Consider the following 15,544-nt stretch of genomic DNA (forward strand, 5'->3'; position numbering starts at 1 on the left):
AATTTTTATCATCAGTGTTTTGTAGTTTTTCTTGTACAGATCTTTCATATTATTGGTTAAATACATTCTTACATATTTCTTTCTTTGCAGCTATTGTAAATGGAATTGCCTTTTTGATTTTGTTCTCAGCTTGGTCATTATTGATGTGTACAAATGTTACTGATTTCTGTACATCAATTTTGTATCATGAATCTCTTAAGTCATTTATCAAATCAAAAAATTTTTATAAAGTCTTTAGAGTTTTTTAGATATGAAATAATATGATTAACTGTTCTTAAAAATACTCTTATTTTGGTATGTCTGCATAAGTACATAAAGAAGGGACCTAGTGCATACATAGAGACTGAATTCAACTTTGTCAGGAAACATATAAGACAATCAAATTCCAAGTTGGGAAACTATTATGTGGAATATCTATGAAAGATGAACAGTTCAGCTGTGTAATATTATGACATAGATAAATTATTATAGACTACTGATAGTGTTTAGTAAATGTGTTCTGAATTTACACAGAATACTCTCTTAGGCAAAATGATGGAAAAGAGCAAGAATTGCATTTCCATGCCTATAGTTTATCTGATTCTTTAGGTGTTTTCTTTCTTTTTTCAATCTCTTTTATACTATATTGCCTAGGACCTGTCCATTGTAAATAATTATTAACCATTGCTTTTAAAGTGACATTGAGGTAAACATAGGAAAAAGGGAATTTTGAGTGGGAAATTTGCAGTTTTCATTTTCATAAGCTTATATATTTTTAGAAGTTTCTAGTGTTACTTATTTGAAGATCTACCACCCAGCTCCCTGCATCCAGTACCAGTGTCAAAAGAATTGATAGAATATATCCACTAACATTTAGAACATGTTACATATGAGAAATTAAACTAGACAATTTTAGTCCTTATCTAATTAAATTCTCACTACAACATAAGGTAGCTATTTTTATCCCAATTTCACAATGAAGAGTCAATGTTTTGGTTTAAATTAATTATCTAAATCTAAAAAGTCACAGAAATTTTTCTACCTTATACAGAGGTTCTGACAGGCACCATACACAAGTATGTGTATGTATTTATAATAAATATTACTCTATTTATAATAAAGACTGCTCTACTTCAGGTTTTACATAGTAATTATTAAATGTTCTTAGAAATTTGAATCTAATAGATGATTAGCAAAGGCCAATTTATCTATGATTTCTTTTTTTTAAAATAATTTGTCTCACTTGTAGTATTCTGGCCACTAGAATGTCAGTATTTCAGAGAAATCAATCCTATTAAGTATTTTTGGTGTAAACAAGCAACATACAACATATTTAATATTGACTTTATATTACTTTTAATTTAGAAGTAAAAACTTGTTCTCCAAACGGAATGTTTTGTTTCTTATATGAAATTTTATATTTGTGTACTTTACTGAAATGTTAATATGGAAATGATGATGTTAAACAATACTTTTGATAGCTCTATATGTATAGTGGGAATCATGATTTCGGAAAAAGAAAATTAGTTATGTTGGTAAGATTATTGCATAATTTCCCACAGGATCTCTATATCAGAGTTCATTTTATTATCACTTTGAACAAGTTGTCTACATTCATTTTAAATTTAAAGTAATGCCAAATACAACAACATCATAAGGCAGCTCACAGAACGAGCAAAGACATCTGTTAATGGTACCATGAATAGTTATGAACTGTGTTACTGAAAAGCCTTTGCTAGCAAAATATTGCTTCCTAATTTATTTTACAGCAATGAAAGCCTCATTTTTCATAGTTTTGAAGTTACATTCAAATAGTCCAATAATTTCAATGCAATCACTTCTACACAGCAAATTTTATTACAGAATATAAGATGGAATTGCTAATGTTCTCCTGATTGATAGTTTCTCCATCAGCAGTATTTTTCTTACTCTTTTCTTGCTATTTTAATGTTACAATAATATTTAGGTATTTTTAATACAATTTAGAAAGTCATATGCAAATTTAATATGATTATCAAATGCATAAAACAGAAAAATTATGAATGTTCTCTTGTTAAGCTCTGGGACTGTCACTTGTTTTTCAATATTTTTAGTACCTGATATAACTTTATACAAGAAAACTGAAACTTAATGACAATATTCTTATACTTAACATTTATTTTAAAAATATATAAATACGAGATAAATAAAAATGGCAATTTCCCTTATAGAACAGAATAGTAAAAATATGTTACAATGTGTGCAACTTTACCTTTTTCAAATAGATTATTTACCACTTCCAATCACATATTAGAGGTAGAGATTATAAGTTGACATGTATGAATTTATATTTATTCCTGAATCAGAAAACTTAAAATAGAATAATTTAACCCTAAATATGTAACCCATGACTTCCCAGTCAAATATTAGTGTTTACCTAAATATTGTATTTTGAGATTCAGTAGCGTTTCGTAGAACAAATTATTGTTATTTCATCTATAAATTTGTAACAATAACAATATTATTTGACAGCACATTTAGGCATGTATGTAAATGAGTTTATTTCATTTCAAAATGCTCCTAGACTTAACAAAACAGATAAGATTTCGTTAAAATTAAATAGAAAAGAAACAGCAGCATTATAAGAGTGTTTCATAATAATAAGATCATGATATAAATTATAAGTAATTATACATTTTGTAATGTAAGAAGTAACACACATGTTAGGAAAAAGAAGATGTAGGTTAAATGTGCAAGTCAGACAATGACATTGACATCATCATTATCATCATGTTGATGTTGTTGCACATCTAATATGATAATTTATATTTCAATTATATAAATTATTTCCAAAGTATTTTTAGGGCTTTAGATACAGTTATGTATCTGATTACTGATTAACTCTGTCAGGAAAATACCATTATTATCTATTGTTAAAACGGGATGACAAATAACATAAAATCATGTAACTGATATATGATGACACCAGGATTTGAACCCAACTTGACAGTTACACGATGCTACCATTTTAATTGCTAAATATAAAGAATTAGGTATAATAGTTTTAAAAACTTGATTCTTTTACCAACAGACCACAAGTGGAAAGGAAAAACTATATGTACGAAGCTAGAAAACCACTTCCTAACTAACCAGCTGATACCATGATACATCTTCAGGTAGTCATCTCAAGTCACTTACTGCTCTTGACAGATGCTGTAGCTTCTTATCTACAAGAAAGTGGAGGGTTGAGTGAGCCTGCCATGCCATGCTATCCCTACTCAGTGGCTAATGAAACTGTCATGACCACATATTAGGAGCAAGTAACATGTTTTGTATTTCAGTTCCAAGATTTAATTGTATGGACAAATTGATAGTATGCCAACTTCCACAAACATGGGTTCTTTAAGGTGAGGGGGGTCCTTTTGAAAAGGAATGTATTTTTGACTACGGAGAATGCAGCCAAAACTGACAGTGGCCTCTATTTTTGCCTCATTGAGCACAAGCAGTGATTGAACGATATAAAAAGCACCCTATAATTGAATATTAAGCCAGCCAGAATACCAATATTCTAACATCACCTGGGCTGTCTACCTCTGGTCAAAAATGTACCCTGGAGTCACAAGCCAGTAGTTACTTCTTTAATACAGCCAGCTAAACCCACCTGAAGATACTGTAGGAAAGAAAAGGACACAACCCACCATCTCCCTACTGCACTCTTACAGATGGAAATGGAACTATGACACAGTCTTCAAATGTCCCTTGGAATGGTAATCATACTCAAGTGTCCTTGACTCAAAACATTCATAGATGATCACCACTGAGAATCTCTCTATTGAAATCAGTAAATCTGCTGTGATGCTGCTCTTTTTTTTTTTTTTTTTTTTTTTTTTTTGGTTGTCACGACTACCGAAAAGTATGTATACACAAACGTCTGGCAACTAAATATGGTTTCACTGAATAGTCTTTAAATTGGAGCTTTACAAAGTTCAGCTGAAGGCCAAGTCTCAGCAGAAGACAATACCTACATTAGAGGAGAAGCTTTACTTCATAGAATAAGACCTTGTGGCACTCTAGGACATTACTTCCACTACTTCAGGGACCACATATTAATAGGTCGGACGTCCTTGGAGCTCCGGGGCAATTTTCTGTGTCACTTTCATCTGATATTCCAACCTGTCAGTGACATTTGGGTAGAGTGACTCTCTAGCTCTCATCTTGTACAGCCAACTCTGTTGTAATATAGTCCTAGTACTTTATTCCAAAATTGTCTCAATCTTTCTGAATATTGCAGAGCTCTCCCCAAATATGCACATTTCACAATTATACATTCTTTTTAGATCCCATTAATCTTCTACCCAAAAAGAAAATACTCACTAAGGAGACAGGAAATGAACTCTTATTCTCATCACCAAAGCTGTGAAAGAGAGAGGAGTAGCTCCTAAAATCAGAAAATCTGATTTCATGCCTACCGTTTTACTTGTTTTATACCTTGGGTATTAGAGAGAGATATATTATGAATAATATTATGAGTAATTCGCTCACAAAATTATGGAAGACGAGAAGTCTTACAATCTGCCATCTGCAAACAGGAATCCCCAAAAAACCAGTGATGTAATTCAGCCCAAGTCTGAAAATGTAAAAACTAGGAATGCCTATGTAAATTGCAGTCCAAGAGCAGGGGAAGATGAGATCGGATAACCCAGTACAAGCAGTGAGGTAGAAAAAAAGGGACAAATTCTTCTCTGCCTTTTATTCTATTCAGGTCCTTAATGAATTTGATAAAGCACACCCACAATTAGGAAAGCCATCTGCTTTACTCAGTTGACCAATGCAAATAATAATCTCATCCAGCAGCATCACATACACATCAAAAAGTAATATCTAACCTGAGGAACTCTCGTCCCAGTCAAGTTGACACATACAGTTAACCATCATATCCTGTAACTTCAAGTTATAATTTTTTAGAATTTCCCGATCATAGGAGTGCACAGGGGTTTATATCCCCTTTGGGAAAATGGAAGTGAGTCTAATATATCTTTGCAGGTGTATCTGGTTTCTAGTGGTACTAGAAATATAAATATAAAGTGTTTTCCCTGGAATGAGGACTGATATTTTAGAAGTCAAAAAAATAAAAAACAAAAAACTAGAAAACCACATTTGCCATGTGTAATTTCTGGTGCCATATCTCACCTGCAGGGTTATGAGTATGGACCAAGTTGACACCAAGGGAAGAAAATAATTGCCATATGATTCAACACATCCATGCTATGCCTTTTATGTCTGTGCTAGGTATGTATGTAGACAACTGGCAGGCTCCCTGAACCAATTTTTAGAATGAGGCATGGCAGAAATTGGAAGAAAAAAGAAAGACAGTAAGGAAAAAGGCTCTTTGTCCTAGAAAAGTTATTTTGCAAATACAGTCCTGTTGTTTGAGAGTGTCATTAATTTTGACCAAAATTATAAATTTTAAAGTATTTCCAAGCTACTTTGATATTTAAAATAGTTTTAAAAAATGAATGGTCTCTTTCCTATCCAATCAATTGTAATGTTACTCCTTTCTTACAATTCAATTATTATTATTATTATTTTTGTTTTTCCATGGGAATTAAACAAAAGTTTAGAGTAAGCATATCTTTATGCTTGGTCAGAAGCATGGTCAGCTTATTTTCACACAAATTTCCAAGCGATAGAGAAATATTTCTACACAAACATTTAACAAGCCTTTCAAATTAATTTTGAATTCAATTTGAATATGCTCAAATAATTCATGCTTTGTGTTCAGAATTATGCACACCATACTGTTCTAGGAAGGGAGGATGCTTGCTGTCTAAGGCAACATTTTTGAGGCCATTCTGTAGAGTTCTAGGAAATTAGTAGGTCCTCTTAATAAAGGTCTGTGGGCAAGGAAGTTTGAGAAAAATGTATACCAAGTTTCTCAAATTGTACCAATCTTATCTGGTCTAACTATATTTTGTATTTACACTTCATTGATTATTTTTCTTCTTTTAAATTCAAGCCAACATTAATAAACCTGGAGATCTGAAATTATAGGCCAAATGCATATCTTCTCTGGAAAGATCTGGCTACACTGGTTGGCATTTGTGTTTGATCATGGCTCTTCTACATTAGGTCACAACCTCTAGTGCCAGCGTCCTGGCCTTCTCTGCATGCTTACTTTTGTTATCTGCCTGGTTTCAGTAGGGCTTTGATTTAATGTTGCCCACTTCATAGCCATCCCAAAGAGTTGTAATACACATTAAAGATCCTGGCTATCTGATTTATTTTGTTTAATCCAGCATTTATGAAACACTTTTAGCATGTGACACAATGACCGTTAGCATACCCAGTAGAATTCTGTGAAACGGAACATAAGGGAGCATAGGATCAAGTGGATGGCACACAGAATTAGCAGTAGCACTTTGAATTCTATATATAGATTGACAGTGGACTTTCTAGTTACATGCCTAGCATTAGTACTTAAGTAAATAATTTCAATGGTGTTGCATTCATTAATCTCCTGCTATGTAGGATCTCTTAATTTTTAATAATGTTTATTTTTTCAAAAACGTTAATATTGAATACATTGCCTATCTATCTATTTATTTATTTTTTAAGAGTCAGGGTCTTACTCTGTCACCCAGGCTGGTGTGCAGTGGTGTTACCATGATTCACTGCAGCCTCCAAATCCTTGGTTCAACTGATTCTCCTGCCTCAGCTTCCTCAGCAGCTAGGACCACAGGTGTGAACCCCCTTGCCCAGATTATCATCTTATAATGTAGAAAAAAAATGTTAATACTTGAGAGGTAGAATGGGTTAGTGGGAAAAAAGATGTATTTAGTTAACATAAAATCTTCTGCAAATATACTAAGGTCTTAGAATATATTGAGTTTTGTTTTGTTTATGATGCTTTGATAGAGAATTGATATCCTGTTTTCTACAGTCTATTTTCAGACACTAATAAGAGAGTGGTGAAATTAAAATTGAGTATTTAAACACTAAAAAACAATTTTGAGAAGTAGTAAAATCAGTCTTTCACTGATGAATGAAAATGTTGGAATAATTTTGTAAATACAAGAAATTGTGAAGGACTCTTAGTGTCTGTGTAGCTTTATTTGTATGTACAGTAATTAATAATATTTTTTCATTTAAAAATTGATCTGTTTATGCTTTTTGCATTTTCATACTCACAGTTCTAAACTTTTATTTTTTGTCTGTTTTCTTCAACATTTATAACTTTTCAGAGACATATTTTGTCTAAATTATGTATAAAAAGTAACTGGCATTATGAAAACAACAGATATTAAGCATTGTAAAAATGTATGTTTATTCATTCAATTAGTTGAGTGGATTGCATTTTGGCCATGATTGAGGATAATATAAATAATTTGCCCTTTACCTATATGATATTTCAATATGTATGTACTAAAAACAACTTGAAATTAATATTATGATTTTTTACAACAAAAGTTTATCTGACTTAAGTATGATCAGTTTTAAATAACTGTATTATTCAGATGAGAATATTAATGACTTCAAATGACTGATTCTACTTGATATAACTTATTGGAAGCACCAATATATGTATACATACATACGCGCACACACACACACACATATTAGCCTGTGTAATATGCATATAGACACTAGCCTGAGAACCAAATTATCAGATACCCTTACACAAACAAGGATTATTTTATTAATATTTTCCCAGAAAATAGATAATATTTTCAAACAAAAAAATTGTTTTCTTTTTGTACTATACATAAAAAATAATGTTTGCAGTTCACCCTAACTGGTATCTAGGGAAAGCTTTTAAACTTAAGCATTAAAGTTTCAAAAGTCCAAAAGCAAATGCTGACAACAGCTCTGGAAATAGAGCATATATCAAAGTGTGAGCTCTGTTGCACTGAAATAGCTCTTAAAAGCATCTTCAGTGATCTACATGTTTCTAAAGCCAATATACACTTCATGGTTTTTTCATTCATCATGGTAGACTAAGCTCTGCTTTTGAATAATCCCTTTACTTAGAAAATACAGAATAATTATCCGCTGCTGTAAAAACAAGATTTTGTTAACATATTCTTCTGAAAACATAAAAATCCTCAGAAATCCTGCAGTCTCAATTTAGTTTAAACATGCTAATAGTGTGATAATCTTTAGCTTACTGTTGAATTTTTTTTTTTTATTTTTTTACAATTCTGCTGATAGTTTCTGAAAGCAAATCCTCTAAAATAGAACATACTTAAAATGAATTAGGCAGAGTGTAAAGATAGTTCTATAATCACTATGAAACTTACTGCAGTGTTTCATTTATGGAGTAGCTTGAAATGCTCATTTAGTCAATTGTGTATTTTTTTAAAATATGTTTTAAAAAGCTATTCCAACCTTGTTGAAATGTTTTAGAAGTACGCACACTCATACTACATCAAGTAAAACAGAATTAAGGATTTTCCTTACAACGTACATTTCATTTTGTCCAGTCTAAGAGAAATCTTAAGCATACATCTTAGTATCTTAAAGAAATGTCAAAGAATAACTATACCCTGGGGAGAGGATAGTCTTACTACATCTGTCCTTGAAAATGCTGACCCAGGACACATGACTTATTTTTCAAAGATAAGAACACTAAAATACCCAATTCTGATAAAGCTGTTTCTTTGTTTGCTATTACAATGTGGTCAGTTCAACCAGTCAAACAGTATTTAGTAACAAAATGTAGAGCATACTAATCTTTCAACGTTTTGCCTTTCTGAATATTTTATTATATAGAAGAATTTGAATTATCTGATATGACTGAATACACAATTAGGTTAATATATTGATTGGTTCAGCAATATTATTGGCAATAATTTCTCTTTATCTTTCTATTCTTTTGTATTCCTGAAATGTAGTGTAGAATTTCCAAAATATAAAGAATCAAAATAGCAGTATGAATTTTAAAAATCTGTCTTCTTTTGTACATATTTATTTATAGTAACAAGTCTAATAAATTATATTCTTAATATAAGATAGAACTCATGTATGTGATATAAATTCAAGTAATTTGTAATTAAATTGCAATTTAAATTAAATAACATCACAATATGCACTAACAAAATACTTTATCCAATAAGGAATATTATAATAAAGTCTAAATTAGCAAATTGAAAACTGTTTAAAATTCAATATTAAAATTATATATTTTAAGTTTTAAAATGTAACAGAATGTGGAATAAGAAGTGTCTGGAAAGGTTGACTATTCAAACTGACATTTTTGGGGGGACACAGGACACTTAATTCATGCCTGACTAGACTTGAGGATGCTTTCTGCTTTTATTTTTAATGATAAAAATAGAAAAAAAAGAAAAGACATTTGGATATATTAACACTGTGATTTGACACTTTTCTTTCTATTTCTTGAACTTTGTTCATTCTTCATCACTTCTATCTTTTCATCTCCCATACCTGGTAATAATACCCAGTGCCTGTGAAAGTCCTTAAAATGTCAACTTCTTATATTTGTCACAGTGGCTATGTTCATGTATTCATGTAATTATAAAAATAGTTCTGTAAAAGGGTAGGAAGCTTGTTGGCTTCTGAAATTAGGCCAAAATCACACTTTCTTGAGGGAGTTTTTGCTTTGCTAATAATTGAATTGAATCATAATCATACCTCCCCAAAACAATAAGTAAAGTGTTTAATATGCTTATGTATAGTAAAATTCTGGGGTTTTAAAGAAGCTATGATTTGAGATTTTGGTTTATCCATAGTGTTTGTTGCAGATTTTTCTAGGAAACAGCCATCATTCTGTCATCAAATTTTTGTTCTATTGTACACATAGGCTTATTAGTAACATTAGTAAAACTGCTTATTCTAATGGTGTTCAACTTAATATATCCTATTCCTAGACAAAAACTTAAGCTTCTCTAGCCTCTTTGTAAAATCTCTATTCTGTTTCTCAGTAAGGCCTGGTTATTAGAATATTTTTTCCTCTTTACAGCAAATACTACTTCAGCAGGGGGAAAAGGGGAAAGAGGGGAATTACTTTGTTCTTGCTGCTTAATAACCTGGGGGAAAATTAAATGAGGAAAAACAAATATTAGAGTAATTAAACACCTAATATAGTACTGTGTCCTTTCTGGTCTCCTGAAATCAAACATAGCGTACTTATTGGATAAAGCTTAAGAAATTCAGATCTCAGCAACTGATTAGCCAGAAGAGCATGACATTAACTAAACTTAATGAAAGAGAAACCTTCTCTTAATTAGTTGTACATTCATAGATTACAGGCCATGAACAACTGGAACAAATTTACTGGTATCCTAACAACTTGAAAGCAAAAAATCTTTCATTTTCCTTTATATATTTTATTTTGTTAATATTATTATTACTAGATACCATTAAGGATATATTTTATCTAGAAGACAATTGTGATACAAATCAAGATCAGTGTAGATTTTAAATTCTGAGACTACAGTTTTATTTTATCGAGGTATAATTTACATAACATAAAAGTCACTCTTTTAAAGGTGTTAGTAGACTTGCAAAGTTATACAATCATTACTACTACCTAATATAGAAATTTTTCATCACCCCAAAAAGAAACTCCATTCCCATAAGCAATTACTCTACGATTTTCTCATCCCCCAGTTTCTAGAAGCTATTATTTTCTATCTACTGAAGTTTCTTCGACATTTTTTGGATATTTGTTATTAGGTATTGGCCCCTAGATTACTGGCTGAAGAATTGGTCGTATTTCCTTTTGTTTATCAATTTAAAATTTACTCAGCAGTATTCTGATAGCTATATGACTCACTGTAACATTGAAAAATTTGGGATCCAACAGATATTTAAGATTGGATTCATCCGGATTTATAGGATTTACAATATTTTAGTGACAGAGCTACTAAATACTTCATTTAAAAAACGAAGTAAATATGGTTAGAATCTAACCTTTTCATTCCGGGTCCATGGAGAGGAACGTATGCACTCTGATTTGACCAGAGAGCTCAGGAATGTGCAACAGAGAATCTATGCATTGTGCTGACTGAACATACTTATATTTTAATAGCACAGGATAGCCATATACTGAGAGAACAACCAAACACATACAGTGGAGGTTTTGATCTGGCTAAAAAGAGCTAAGAGTTATAACGAGAGAGGAGGAAGAAACTGGTCAGTCAAGCAGGCAGTTAGGGCGGGTCCTTGGTGAAACTCCTTCAAACAAAGAACAGCCAGCAAATCAAACTGCAAGCCCTGGATAAGAAAGAGCTTGCATCCTTAAATGGAAATGCTTACTCTATGAACCCAGATGAACAAATTCTACTCCTCTTTTGGACACGTTTCTTTCTCCTTAGCACACCCTAGTCTCTTACTTTTTACCTATTTTACATATGCCTACCTGTCTGTAATTGGTTGCAGACTGTCTTCATTTATGTAGGGTGAATCATCACTTCAGCCCCTCATTGGTCCTGGACCAAGGTCCCAGGCCAAGCCTTCACGTCTACCTCCAACTGGTTCTTTACACTTTCATACTCTCTCTAAGTGGTAATTTCTACAATATGGCCTACAGACCAGTCAGCACATTCCTCCCCTTCCAGTCCATAAAAACCCCAGACTCAGCCTCATAGCTGGCAACCCTCTTTTGGGCCCCCTCTCTGCTGCAGAGAGCCTCCGCTTTCATTTATTAAACTTTCACTCTAACCTCACCCTTGGTGTCCATGCTCCTTTATTTTCTCAGTCATGATACAAAGAACTCCAGGTAATATCTCACACAACAAGACTGTATCAATAACTCTTATTTTGGTAGATGTGTTTTCTATAGAAATTTTTGCAGCAATAAAAGATTATTTTAAAAAGTCTATGGATATACAGATGTTTAATATTTGAAGAGCTTGAAGGTGTAGACACAAAGGCAGTTCCAGTGTTGAACCATGGATCTGGATAGGGTGGGAGAAAGTCAGGGGCATATTGGTAACTAGCTGTAAATATTATATTTATAATGAAAGGTCTCTCTTTAAAATGTGAATTTAGATGTAATATAAATAAGGGAAAGATAAAGTTTATAGTTAATAGAGTTCACACTGAATGATAAGTTGGATTTAAGATTTTAGAGTTGCAGTAAGTTGAGTTTAAGGGATGAACAAGTTTTGGCTGAAGTAGAGTTGAGATTAGATCTTTGAAAATTCCTTGTCAAATAATTATTCAAATATTTGAAATAAACAAAAGAGACTACTGAATATTTCTTCATGACGTATTGAGTTTAACTTTTTTTTTTTTTTGGTCTTGGTAATTGTAGGAATTGAGGTTAACATGGAGATTTTAGATAGCTGGAGGTATACATAAATTCTGCCCAGTGGAATAGATTATCTCAAACAATGAAGATTATTGGCCCTTTTGAACATTAATACATTTTGTATGTAATTTATTAACTTGATTGTTAAAAATGCCTATATATGCCCCACTTCCATAATGCTGTTTAGAACACATTTAACATCTTACTATTTTACTCATTAATTTATCTATAAAATAAAATATGTTATATGTGGTCGTATTATACTTGACTAAGAATCATTATTTCACCTTCTGAAAAGTATACTTTAGCAATTTTGCAGCTTCCTTCAGGATGTCCTTGTGGAAGCACCATATAGAGCTAAGTAAACTGTGCTGCAAGTTTATATCTACTAGGCTATTTAAGACCTAGCATATCTTTTCTTGGCTGCTAGAGTGAAACAAGCAGCAATAGAACGTTAACATTGCTGCTTCTGTGGTTAATTATTTCTACTAGTTTTGTGATATTTTTATTTCTGATTTCCATACAGCCAAAATGTTATTCCTCATTGGTGAAAGCAGTGAGTGGGAATCGATTTTTTGTGTTACAAATTTTGCAATTTCTGTCAGAATTCTGTCCTTGCATGGATGAGAAATGACAGATAACCTGACTTTGTAGAGATTTGTTTTAGTTTGTCATTGTGAGTTTTAATCAATTAAAAATTCTGTACATACTGGGAAGAGCAGTTCTTTAATATCAGAAGCTATATGGTTTGTGTGTGTGTGTGTGTGTGTGTGTTACCTTGGCTAAAGTTTACAACTGAAACTACAGGTTCTCCAAGTGTCTGTATAACCACAATTCAGAGGAACCTTCACCTCTTATATTACCAGAGTGAAATATTTATGGATACTTTTATGAACAAATTTGAATATAAAGTATCTTAAATTTAAAAAAAACTTTCTTCTAAGTGAAATATAACATCCTGTGAATTTTAAGAATATAGAAACACAAGCTTCTAATTATTTCAAAACTGCTAAAAAATCCTTTTTTCGGGGACTTCTGAGAAATATCTTCAAAATCTAAGTGCATGTTTTTAAGGTGAATTTTATTTATTTATTTATTTATTTATTTATTTATTTATTTATTTATTTAAGATGGAATCTCACTCTGTCGCCCAGGCTGGAGTGCAGTGGCATGATCTTGGCTCACTGCAAGCTCTGCCGTGAACTTTTAAACAAATTAGATTGATTTAATCATTTCCATTCAAGAATGAGAGAAAAGCTATACAAAGTTGAATAATGAAATACTGATTACTATGAATAATTCTAAGTCTATATAGTTTGCTTCTTATTTTTCAATGCTATGAGGGGGCCAAATCTTTTCCTCATGTTATGAATGTGTTCATTGCTGCTATTTTATGTGATAAAGAGTTGTATACTGTTGTAGCAAATTGAATTATGTTATTTCACGAGCTTTGATCATCTGTTAAATATTTATGTATGAAAGATAATTCTCAATTTTCTACCTGTGTTCTATCTATCTATCTATCTATCTATCTATCTATCTATCTATCTATATCATCTATCTATATATTTACCTAGAGAGGGCTACCCACTCCAGCCTGGGCAACAGTACAATTCTCTCTCTCTACCAGTCCATTAATATGGACTTCCTTCCATAAAATTAAACAATTTTTAAAGATACCACCTTCTGATTGAGCCGCTGGAATTCAGGAAAAAATATTTTGACTCAGTTACCTCTTATGTTACTATCATTATTTGTAGGTAAAAAAATAATATCTGTTCTTGTTCAAAAATATATTTGGAAAAATCAAGTATACATCCTATAGTAAAATATTTAGAAGATTCTTATTTAATTAGGCATGATAAACAAGGAAAAGAATTGCATTTTTATAAAGAGATACTATCTAAAAATTTTTCCTAATAAACTAGCTTATAGGATCTATTTCAGAAATTATAATGAATATCACTCACTGAGAGGCTTAGGATCATAGCAAAATTTGGAAGCACTCAAGAAGAAAGTATATAGTAATGAGTGATGCAATCTCATAGAGTGTACCTTGGGCCTGGTTTCTAAGACTTGAGAAAAAAGAGTAAATAATAAATGCTTTTAGAATGCCACATGTGATTTTTTTTTTTTTTTTATGTTGAAAAGATATATATATATATTTAGAATTGGGCAGCTGGACTCAGTTTAGATGATCCCAATTTTGTTGGCAACATCCAAAGCGTCGTAATCAGGAGCTAGTCGAACATATGCCTTTTTCTCTCCATCAGGCCGAATCAGGGTGTTGACCTTGGCCACATCAATGTCATAGAGCTTCTTCACAGCCTGTTTAATCTGGTGCTTGTTGGCTTTAATATCCACAATGAACACAAGTGTGTTGTTGTCTTCTATCTTCTTCATGGCAGACTCAGTGGTCAGCGGAAACTTGATGACAGCATAGTGGTCAAGCTTGTTTCTCCTGGGGGCGCTCTTCCGAGGATATTTGGGCTGCCTCCGGAGTCGCAGTGTCTTGGGCCATCGGAAGGTGGGTGACGTGCGGATCTTCTTTTTTTTTGTGGCTGTGGACACCTTTCAACACTGCTTTCTTGGCCTTTAAAGCCTTTGCTTTGGCTTCGGCTTTAGGAGGGGCAGGGGCTTCCTTCTTCGCTTTCGGCGCCATCTTGTGAAAAGGGTCTCCAATCGTGATTTTTTTAATGAAAAATTTCAGACAGAATTATATGGCATAGGAGTTGCTTGATACTCTAAGACTTAAATTTGCAAAGTGAATTTAAAAAACCCATATGCATTAGCAACCATAGTGTACCAATACAAATTATTAAGCCAAACACATAACACTAGCCTTTCCCAGCTCAAAAGTAATTGGTGGAAATTACTCATATGATAAAGGGGAAACTGTCAGAAACACTAAACAAAATAAGTAAAAGAGATTACCGAAATTTTTTTAGTGTAGTAGTGTATTTGATTGGTTATCTGAGTAACTTACCACATTGTGGGACAAAGGTTAATGTATAGATGTTTATTTGGTGGAAGTTCAAATAATTTTTGTTCAATATAATAGATAATGGTAAGTTCAGATTTTAAAACCACATCTATGATTGTAGAATTTACTCTTATAACTGGTAATATTATGTACAGAAACAGTACTGGAAATGGTGTTATTTTGAAAGTTTTCTCTTTTAAAGTGCCAGTTCAGTAGAATTTTCAGAGTATTGTTTATGTAAATTTATTTCAGCTAAATATGATACTCACTTTATGAATGTTGCTTTTAAAAACTCATTAATATGTAGGTTAGATTTAGAAAATAGTATT

The 15,544-nt window shown here is 32.1% G+C and overlaps 1 pseudogene; it reads right to left on the reverse strand.

Annotated features, from left to right (window-relative positions):
* Positions 1-14,373: 14,373 nt before the first annotated feature.
* On the reverse strand, positions 14,374-14,894 carry LOC111547868 (annotated as a pseudogene).
* Between the last annotated feature and the right edge of the window lie 650 nt (positions 14,895-15,544).

This window comes from Piliocolobus tephrosceles, chromosome 3 (assembly GCF_002776525.5).
Source record: "Piliocolobus tephrosceles isolate RC106 chromosome 3, ASM277652v3, whole genome shotgun sequence".
Classification (NCBI taxonomy): domain Eukaryota; kingdom Metazoa; phylum Chordata; class Mammalia; order Primates; family Cercopithecidae; genus Piliocolobus; species Piliocolobus tephrosceles.